Raw genomic sequence first — 10,634 nt, 5'->3', positions numbered from 1 at the left:
TAGATTTATAGAAACAAATTGAAGAATGAATGTGAGGATATGGTAAATATATATGTATATATATAAATATAAATATATATATATATATACACACACACACACACATACACACACACACAAATACACACACACAAATACACACACACATACACACACACACACAAATACACACACACAAATACACACACATATACACACACACACATACACACATACACACACACATACACACAAATACACACACACACAAATACACACACACATACACACACATACACACACACATACACACATACACACACACACACATACACACAAATACACACACACACACAAATACACACACACACACACACACACACACACACACACACGATAAAATGGAGGACAATGCTTTCCCTGCTGGGGGACCTTTTCCCAACACACTTGCTTTGTATTACGAACAAACCTTCAGACCTTCATTTCTGCGTCTGAGTTGTACTGAGACTTTATCCGAAGTTTATTGTAGAAGAATTAAAGAGCTATTTGCTTGCGTGATTACACTTTCCACAGTTATTTCTAGTATCAACGTCTGGTGTTAATTTAGAGAGTTTTAGTCTGATGTGTTAGATGTTTAAGTCTCCAACATGGCCCTCATCTCACTTTGTCAAAATGTATAAGAATTGAGGGGTGAACGGGTGCACTGAGTGTCACGTGATTTTAAGTGACTGTGAACATTTAGCATTGCCATTTGACATCATAACCTCTGTGGTTTGAATCTCTTTTCTGAGGATCTCAATGAGACCTCATTGACACTGTAGGAGTCTCATGATGGATGCCGTTGGGAGGTTTTTAGGTTCTGAAGGTACAGCTTTCTAGGATGGATGAAGGCTGTTATGTCAGGACCATATTTGTGATCTAGTAAGTGGGTGACTTAGAATAGAATGAGTTGAGGCACGTTCTTCCTCTTGTGAATTCTATGGCTCTGTGAAGTAGCTCCCTCTTGTTATATTATGACTCACCTAGAAGTCTTTCATCAGATGAAGCACTTTGGCTTTTCATCCTTATACTTCAAAATCCTAAGCCATCAGAATATAGATTAAAACAATCACCTTTGAAAAAATGATGAAATATATATATTTATAATTACATATATATAAATATATATTTATAATTTTTACATATATATATATAATATATATATTTATAATTTTTATATATATATAAAAATTTGGGAGGCAACACGAGAGGACAGAACATATGTGGAATGTGGTGGCAGACTCTTCAAAAAATGGATGGTGATATGGGACTATGGAATTGAATGTTGGTTAAGAATTATAAGGTGACATCATGATATAATTCTGATGAGTTCAATCTCTGAGATGCCCTTTTCATTGAATAAAAGTGGTTGTGTCTCACATTTGTACCTCAAACTTAAAATGCATGTGAATCGCCCATTCAGAATGCACCCACTCTGGGTTGGTGGCTGGCTTGAGAAATTACTCAGCCTTTTTGAGCAAGCACCCATGCAATGGCAAAGCTGTCCAGACAGCAATGTGAGTGATGGAATATACAGCATCATACAGACAGCCACCCATGCACTGTTGTTTGGTTTATGCTATTTTGATCACGATGGTGCAAAATTACTACACATACCATATATATCATACCTAGGATCTCGAAATTTACATTTTTGGGGTGGATAACAGTTCCCATGATGTTGGCGGTGACAGTTAGCCAAAGAACACAGTAAGCTGTTTGATCATGATACTCAAGGGTGTTGGGTGGCTGTGCTATAACGTTGTCATGTTAGGTCTTTAAAATGTGCTTTATATTTATACTGTTTTCATATTTTGATTAAATGGAAGTAGTGCTTATATATCTAGTTGTAGGTTAGGGCTTAGCTGTCCTTGTTTTTCCCAGCACAAATGACACTCCAGGAATAATTATATCAGAGAAGTGGCTATGAAGGTTGTAGCTGAAAAAGGTTTCCAGTTCTGGAAACTTCCCTGAAGTGAAATTGATGCATATCCCAGTTACATTTTAAACACAAAATGTAGAATTTTTCTATATTTGTACAGTCTTGGATCTATGGCCACCAACAAAACCCCATGGACATTTCTCGTAGTCCCAGTAGCCTGAGTCTCCTCTGCAATCTGATCATCTGCCCACTTTTCTCTATCTTTTGAATTTCTTTTCTGTCATTTTAATTTAATTTTGCTTTTCTAGAAGTTTACATAAGCATATCAGTACAATAAATTCATGGTTATTTCATTTTAAATAATTTTTTCAAGATGGACCCATTTGCCTACGTTTTGGAAATGGAATTATAATCTTGTTTTGAGTGCATCCCTCTTAACTACTAACTCACATTATATTGAATGGACAGAACCATGTCTAGCTATCCATTCATCTACATCTAATGATGTTTGCATCATTTCTAGTTTTTATCTACTTCACATCAAACTTTATAAGCATCGATGAGTATGCCCTTTTGTGGATAAAATTGTATTTTTCCTAAGTAAGTATAGAGTGCTTGAGTTACATAGTAGTGTATGTATGTTTAGCCTTTAAATAAATGACCTAATTATCAGGTTTGCCAAGGTGATTCAACTCAACTCAACTGTGTTGTGGATAGCTCTGGGGCTATTTGATGTAAATTTCGTTCTTCTGTGAGGGGTTGTGAACAAAGAGTGAGTAAGCACTCAGGTGATTTCCTGTAAACCTGCTTCCCACCTTAATTTGTAAAATAAAGAAGAGCTGATGACGGGACAGATAAAAGGGAAGGTGGAGGGGGAGAAGAAGGAGAAAATGGAAGAGAAAGAAGATGCAGAAGAGGGAGAAGAAGAAGAAGAAGAAGAAGAAGAAGAAGAAGAAGAAGAAGAAGAAGAAGAAGAAGAAGAAGAAGAAGAAGAAGAGGAGCAGAGCAGAAGCACATGGCTTGGAGAAACCTCAAGTTCTAAGGGGTCTCATAGATGAGGAAGATGGTGGTGTAGCATTAGATCTGCCCAATCTAGGCACACAGCATTCATGTTAATTGAGTTGTGTTTTTTATTGCTGGGCATATTTGGGTTGGAGATTTACAGCAACACAACTGTCCCTCCCCTTCCTCAGTAATTAATTTCTTAATTAAAAAAACCATAAGAATTAACTTGAGGTTTTCCAGGTGAGTAGTTCTATCTCCTTGTCCTTTTAACATATATATATACACACACACACATATATATATATACACACACACATATATATATATATAATTATATTGACATCCTTTTCTCTAAAGGACCAAATACTATGTTGGGTCAGAATTAGTCCAGAGGATCCAGGGAATCAACTCTGCTCCTTTTTTTTAGCTGCCAGTGTTGCTACCTTGGTCAGCGTTATTTCATTCCTTCTTGTCTCTGCTCAACAGAATCATGCTTGCTTTCCCACACATGTGAAGTTGTTTTGGGACACTACCCAAAGTCTCCCGTGGTTCTCCTTAAGTAGCTTTCTATTCCCTGTTCTCTGTCTTGTGGTTTCTAGAAGCCTTGGTTTGTAAAATTTTGCTTCTGTCTTCTTAACTCAAAACCACTCACAGGCTCCCTTGCGACTTCATCGTCCTGTGCTGGAAATGGCCTTGGGGGGTGGGGTGAAGATAGGGCAACTGTGGGCTTAAAATTTTTCCCCCTTCTCTCAGAGTGTATAGTCAAGTTCTTTCTATTACTCAGTTTTATAAACTCACCGATTCTCATGTTTTTAAAAATCGTATTCCTTGGAGAATCTGGGAGAATTTACAAGAGAAAACATGGTAGAAAGAGATCAGGTGAAAAAAATTTTAATGAAATTAAGGGGAAAAAATCATAAAATAAAATTTGCTCTACAAAAAAAAATGTATTCCAAAATACCTGGAGGTAAAACAAAACAAAAACAATACAAAACCACCACCACAACAAAAAGCAGGTTACCCTGGATGTAAGGAGGTTCTGATCTAAAGAGTAAGAAGAGACCAAGCATGGTTTAACACTCTTGGGAACAGTACTAAGCTCCTTGTGCTGTTCTATCTATGTGAGGAGACAGTAGCCCAGGTAAACCCAACTCTACAAATGTTTTACCTATCAATCAGTCACTGGAGAAAACATGCAAGCTGCATAGCCATTAATTAATAATAATAATAAATAATGATGATAAGCAATAATAATAAATGTCTATTAAAATGCAAGATACATATCCAGCTAGCTTAAGAAAAGAAGATCGTTGACAGAAAACAATTTAACAAACCTTCTGGAATCTTCCTTTTCACAACTAGATACTGCAAACTTTCTGTAAGTGAATCCAATGTACAGCTCCTTTCAAATCTTCATTTCTGAGGAACAATCTTGGTGCGTATGTTTCCCTGATTCTGGAAAGTGGCTCCGACATAAGGATTCACAAAACACGCAGAGATCACCTTGGCCTATGGGAACCTGAGGATGTCAGGGGGGAAAAAATCGAGAGAGAAAAGGAGAGTGCTGAGCTGAACGGTTTGGTAATGTGGGGCTCACTTCTTTTATCAGCAGACTGTTGTAAGACATCTGAGGTCAAACCATGAAGCAAATCGGTGGAAAAATAGAGAAAAATGAGCTGTGTTAAACACAGACAAACATACCAGAGGCACAGACATGCACACTAGAACTCTCTCACACACACAAATGGAGTTTTATTGCTAAGCACAGTTTTTAAATTCCAGCTGAGGTCCTACTGAGAAAGGCAGGTAACATTTATGTAATGCAGTAGTTGCTTTTTACTTAAAGAAGAATTCACCAAAACTAAGCAAATACATTCATTTATTCCACACTCCTTCACTCTTCTTTGTAGCTGACACACAACTTAGTAATACAATAATGAAGAGCAATTTAATCACAAGAAATATATGGGCTATTGCCATCTGCTTAAAACAAAGGAAAACAAAAAACCTTACAGGTTTAAGCCAGACAGAATCCCAGACCTGAGAAGGGGAAGTGGACATGAAGTCCTGCCTCTAACCAAGTAGCTATTTTCTTTTATTTATTTATTTATTTATTTATTTATTTATTTATTTATATTACATATTTTCCTCAATTACATTTCCAATGCTATCCCAAAAGTCCCCCATACCCCCCCCCCCCACTTCCCTACCCACTCATTCCCATTTTTTTTTTTTGGCCCTGGTGTTCCCCTGTACTGGGGCATATACAGTTTGCGTGTCCAATGGGCCTCTCTTTCCAGTGATGGCCGACTAGGCCATCTTTTGATACATATGCAGCTAGAGTCAAGAGCTCCGGGGTACTGGTTAGTTCATAATGTTGTTCCACCTATAGGATTGCAGATCCCTTTAGCTCCTTGAGTACTTTCTCTAGCTCCTCCATTGGGAGCCCTGTGATCCATCCATTAGCTGACTGTGAGCATCCACTTCTGTGTTTGCTAGGCCCCGGCATAGTCTCACAAGAGACAGCTACATCTGTTTATATATCATGTCCTGAGTTGCAGACCACATTCCCCTATCAGAATGAGCTGTTCACATAGCTGTAGCTTCATGAACTCTAGACAAGGGAATGACTATATCCAATAGCTGAAATGGACACCTGCTAAGAAAAGGGGAAGCACTTTTCTCCAATGGAGTATCACTAGGTATATCAGTCACACTCTGGGGTAGGCAGGCTCCATGCCCAGGAATAGCTGATAACTGGCCAACTAAAATATAACACATTGTGTGTGTGTGTGTGTGTGTGTGTGTGTGTGTGTGTGTGTGCGCGCACATTTTGTTTTGTTTTGATTTTTTTTTTAAATTATGGATTCTTCTTTTAGTTCATCAGCTTTGATTTGTTTTATTTTGTTTCATCTTGGAGAAAGAAAGAAAGAAAGAAAGAAAGAGAGAGAGAGAGAGAAAGAAAGAAAGAAAGAAAGAAAGAAAGAAAGAAAGAGAGGAAGAAAGAGAGGAAGAAAGAAAGAAAGAACTTGAAGTTGGATGGGTAGGGATGTTGGAGGGTCTTGCAGGAATTGGGAAAGGATACACCTCTATATATCAACAATTAAAACCAGAGAAGTACTAATACCTTATGAGTTGTACCTAATGAGGATTTCAGCATTGGGTGGGCCCTGGGGAGCTGTGGTGGGTGGTCTCCTGTGCTCACTCAGGAAGATATGAATTATGATTTGTTCCTCATTCCCCAAGGAACTCTAATTTGTTTACACTATTATCTCACTGGTCACTGTAATTTCTGGTAGGTGATATTGTTAGAACACAACTGACCAGTAACATAATTTCCAATAAATAACTATGTTCAACTGCCAAATGGTTCGTGACTCCTTTGCCAATGACAGTTATCGAGTCAGCATAGAGTCAGGAAGAGAAAATTCATTAACAGCATCTTTACACACAGAGAAAAGACATTTCATGAGACAAGCAATACATGGCACTTCATGGCTTCCTGATGACCACTGGATCACACTGGCTTAACTCCATTGGTTTTTGTTCCAAGTTAACTTCACTGATTATGTCTGTGAAAAACACGGGTGATGTCTTTGGGGGCTTCTGGATGTATGCAATGACACTGATCAATTTTTTGAAATGCCACAGATAGAGTACTATCAGAATCCCTTCTTTGGGAGAATAAAGATGTCATGCAATTTAAAGCAACTTAGTGAATATCTACTTTTAAGCAGTGTTTTCCCCTTACCAGACTTCTTTGAAGGGCAGTTGGACTGAGCTGCCAATACCAGGATTACATTTCCTCTTGTTTCATGCGCAAGGTAACACACAGGTAACACAGTTGATGGATTTGCTCTAATATTGTCTTAACAGTGCAAAAATAATATAATTACTTATAAGAGAGCACAACACAGAAAATAACTCCAAATCAGATAACTCTACCTTGTAGAAACATATTCCACTGGGATAGCAGAACTTTTGTCCTGATTTTAATGCTGTTGTTTTGAATACTGAAAAAAATTCAATAGATTATAAATATTTCAACATATAAATGAATTTTAGATTTTCTATAGAGATAAGCAAATCTGTATTACATTAATATCATACATGGTGGGAAATGATGGAGAAGGGAACTCAGAAACCATCATAGTAGGCTTGTATTTACATGGCTGAAAATAGATTCTCTGAAGAATCCATATTAAATGACAGAGGAAAATGTGTGAATCAAGTTTACATAAATATTTAGAAAAAATGTTGAGTAGCTCCTGTAGTTTTTTTATCCTTTTCTTTTTTTTAAATTTTTTATTAGATATTTTCCTCATTTACATTTCCAATGCTATCCCAAAAGTCCCCCATACCCTCCCTCCAACCCCTCTACACACCCACTCCCACTTTTTGGCCCTGGCATTCCCCTGTACTGGGGCATATAAAGTTTGCAAGTCCAATGGGCCTCTCTTTCCAGTGATGGCCGACTAGGCCATCTTTTGATACATATGCAGCTAGAGTCAAGAGCTCCGGGGTACTGGTTAGTTCATAATGTTTTTCCACCTATAGGGCTGCAGATCCCTTTAGCTCCTTGGGTATTTTCTCTAGCTCCTCCATTGGGGGTCCTGTGATCCATCCAATAGCTGACTGTGAGCATCCACTTATGTGTTTGCTAGGCCCCCAATAGCTGACTGTGAGCATCCACTTATGTGTTTGCCAGGCCCCGGCATAGTCTCACTAGAGACAGCTATATCAGGGTCCTATCAGCACAATCTTGCTAGTGTATGCAATGGTGTCATCATGTGGAGGCTGATTATGGGATGGATCACTGGATATGGCAGTCTCTAGTTGGTCCATCCTTTTGTCTCAGCTCCAAACTTTGTCTCTGTAACTCCTTCCATGGGTGTTTTGTTCCCAATTCTAAGAAGGGGCAAAGTGTCCACACTTTGGTCTTCGTTCTTCTTGAGTTTCATGTGTTTTGCAAATTGTAACTTATATCTTGGGTATTCTAAGTTTCTGGGCTAATATCCACTTATCAGTGAGTACGTATCATTTGAGTTCTTTTGTGATTGGGTTACCTCACTCAGGATAATGCCCTCCAGGTCCAAACGTTTGCCTAGGAATTTCATAAATTCATTCTTTTTAATAGCTGAGTAGTACTCCATTGTGTAAATGTACCACATTTTTTGTATCCATTCCTCTGTTGAGGGGCATCTGGGTTCTTTCCAGCTTCTGGCTATTATAAATAAGGCTGCTATGAACATAGTGGAGCATGTGTCTTTCTTACTAGTTGGAACATCTTCTGGATATATGCCCAGGAGAGGTATTGCGGGATCCTCCGGTAGTACTATTTCCAATTTTCTGAGGAACTGCCAGACTGATTTCCAGAGTGGTTGTACAAGCTTGCAATCCCACCAACAATGGAGGAGTGTTCCTCTTTTTCCACATCCTCGCCAGCATCTGCTGTCACCTGAATTTTTGATCTTAGCCATTCTGACTGGTGTGAGATGGGATCTCAGGGTTGCTCAGAGCTAAACAAAGAATTCTCACCTGGGGAATACCGAATGGCTGAGAAGCACCTGAAAAAATGTTCAACATCCTTAATCGTCAGGGAAATGCAAATCAAAACAACCCTGAGATTCCACCTCATGCCAGTCAGAATGGCTAATATCAAAACTAAATAATTTAGTCTCAAGATGAGCATAAACCAAGCATTGCCTGTCATTAGAAGCTGACCATTATAAAGTGTTAGACATTAGATATTAACCTTTGCATGATATTTATGTTATTATCATGCATTACTAAGCACACAGTGATAACAGACACTCTTTAATGGAGATCAACCTTTGCCATCTGGGTAAAGAAGGAACAACACAATTGAATTCAGGCAGAATAAATGTATTTATCTGAGATATACACAAAGTGTTCTGTGAGGCTGCAGAAGGTTTCACCTAATGTATATTAGTTTGGAAATTGCAAGTATTTGCAGAGGGCTTAACTAGAATGTTATCTGAAAATATATATTCAGGGAAACGGACTGGCATATTAAAAATAAAGAATATTCTAAATTAGTAATGGGCTACATTATTGAATTTAATCTATAGAGTATGGAGGGAAGGATTAAGGTTTTTCTTTTCATTTCGTGGGAAATGAATACAAAATAATCTTCCTAGAAATCCATAGGCTATATTGGAATTGAGTTTTTAAAAATATTCATTATTTGTTAATTCCAAACATAAGTAAAACATTTACATCATTTCTATCCCCACATTTCCTCTCCTGTTCCTCCCAACTCCCTTGTCATTTTAATCATTATTTTAATTATGTGTATTACATATGCATAATTATATGGATATATAACTATAACTTTGTGAGTCAGTTAGTGTTGCTTGGTTTAACCATGGTTTGACCACTTGGAACTGAATAATCTCTCAGGGTGCCTATCTCTAGAGAAGACAATTCTCTATCTCTTAGCAGTTATTAATTTTATATAGCTTTTCATCTAAAGACAGGGTTGTGTGAGATATTCTCCACCCCCTACGGGATTTCAACTCATGTTGTCATTTTTCAGATCTATTTAGGTTTCCATATTATTAAGATTTCATAGGTCCAGCTTCCTGTTGTTCTGACATGTTTCCTAAAGCTTACATGTAATCATTGTTTTAGATAGATCAGTGGAGATAGGCACCTCATAGTCAGGTCTCTGCATTTTGGTCACTTGTGGATTTCTATCATCATCTCAGTCTTAGAAAAGAAGCTTTACTGATGAGGATCAAGGGATACACCTATCTGTAGATATCAGTGTTTAGAATGTAGTTTGAAATTAAATTGGTTTAGGAAAGTGCTGGCATGAAGTATTCTTCTTGGGTCCGTGATATCAAGGGCCACAAGCAATTGGCTGAGTTTATACTACCAGGCACGGATTTTCTATTCTGAAGCAGTTAAGTTCAGTTAAGTGGATGGCCATTGGTTACATCTTAGATGTAAGTACCACTATTGCCTCTTTTAGGATGTGTTGCCTGTTTGGTCATTGCTGAAAATCATGGGCTTTACACAGGAGTAGGACTTGTCATTGCTCTTTTCCTTTGGTGGCTTGACTAGTACCTAAAGATGTTTAGTCAACAATTGTAACCAAGTAATTAATCTGTATTTTATATTTGCTTTATTCTTTTTCTACTTAACTCCCTCTCTTTCTCCACTCCAATTTCTGTGAATACGATATTTATCTTAATTGAAGTTCTGTATTAAGAAGTTAGAAGACATATGTCATCATAGAATTAAATATAACACTTAACTTTGAGTTATTGGTTTCTCTCCATTTAGAAGAATATTGAAAGTGTTTTTATTTTCCCATTTCTTTGTCTCAGCTTGATAGTTCTTCTTTAATATTATAAATTGATCTGTTAGTATTTCACATTAACTAATATATGTTATATCTTTCTTTAGGAGTTTAAAATTTAGGTAATTTCCATTAGTTTTACCTCATGTGACAGGCAAACATAATTCTCTAAAATACTCTTCCCTCTGATTTCTTTATCTCTACCTTTAGATGCCAGATTTTGAAAAATTTTAATCTCTAAGAATCATATAATTTTGTTTTTGTTTATTTATAACTAATTTTAAAAAATCTAATTTATAAGAGAATTCACTAACTACCTTTTAAAGTTCCATTTAAGTTATTGATTCTGTGAAATTTTTATTCATTAATTTAACCTTTAATATAAAAATTACATTAAACTAG

Source organism: Mus musculus, chromosome 16, assembly GCF_000001635.26.
Source record: "Mus musculus strain C57BL/6J chromosome 16, GRCm38.p6 C57BL/6J".
Classification (NCBI taxonomy): domain Eukaryota; kingdom Metazoa; phylum Chordata; class Mammalia; order Rodentia; family Muridae; genus Mus; species Mus musculus.
The sequence above is the reverse complement of the archived record's forward strand: the minus strand, read 5'-3'. Positions refer to the sequence as shown.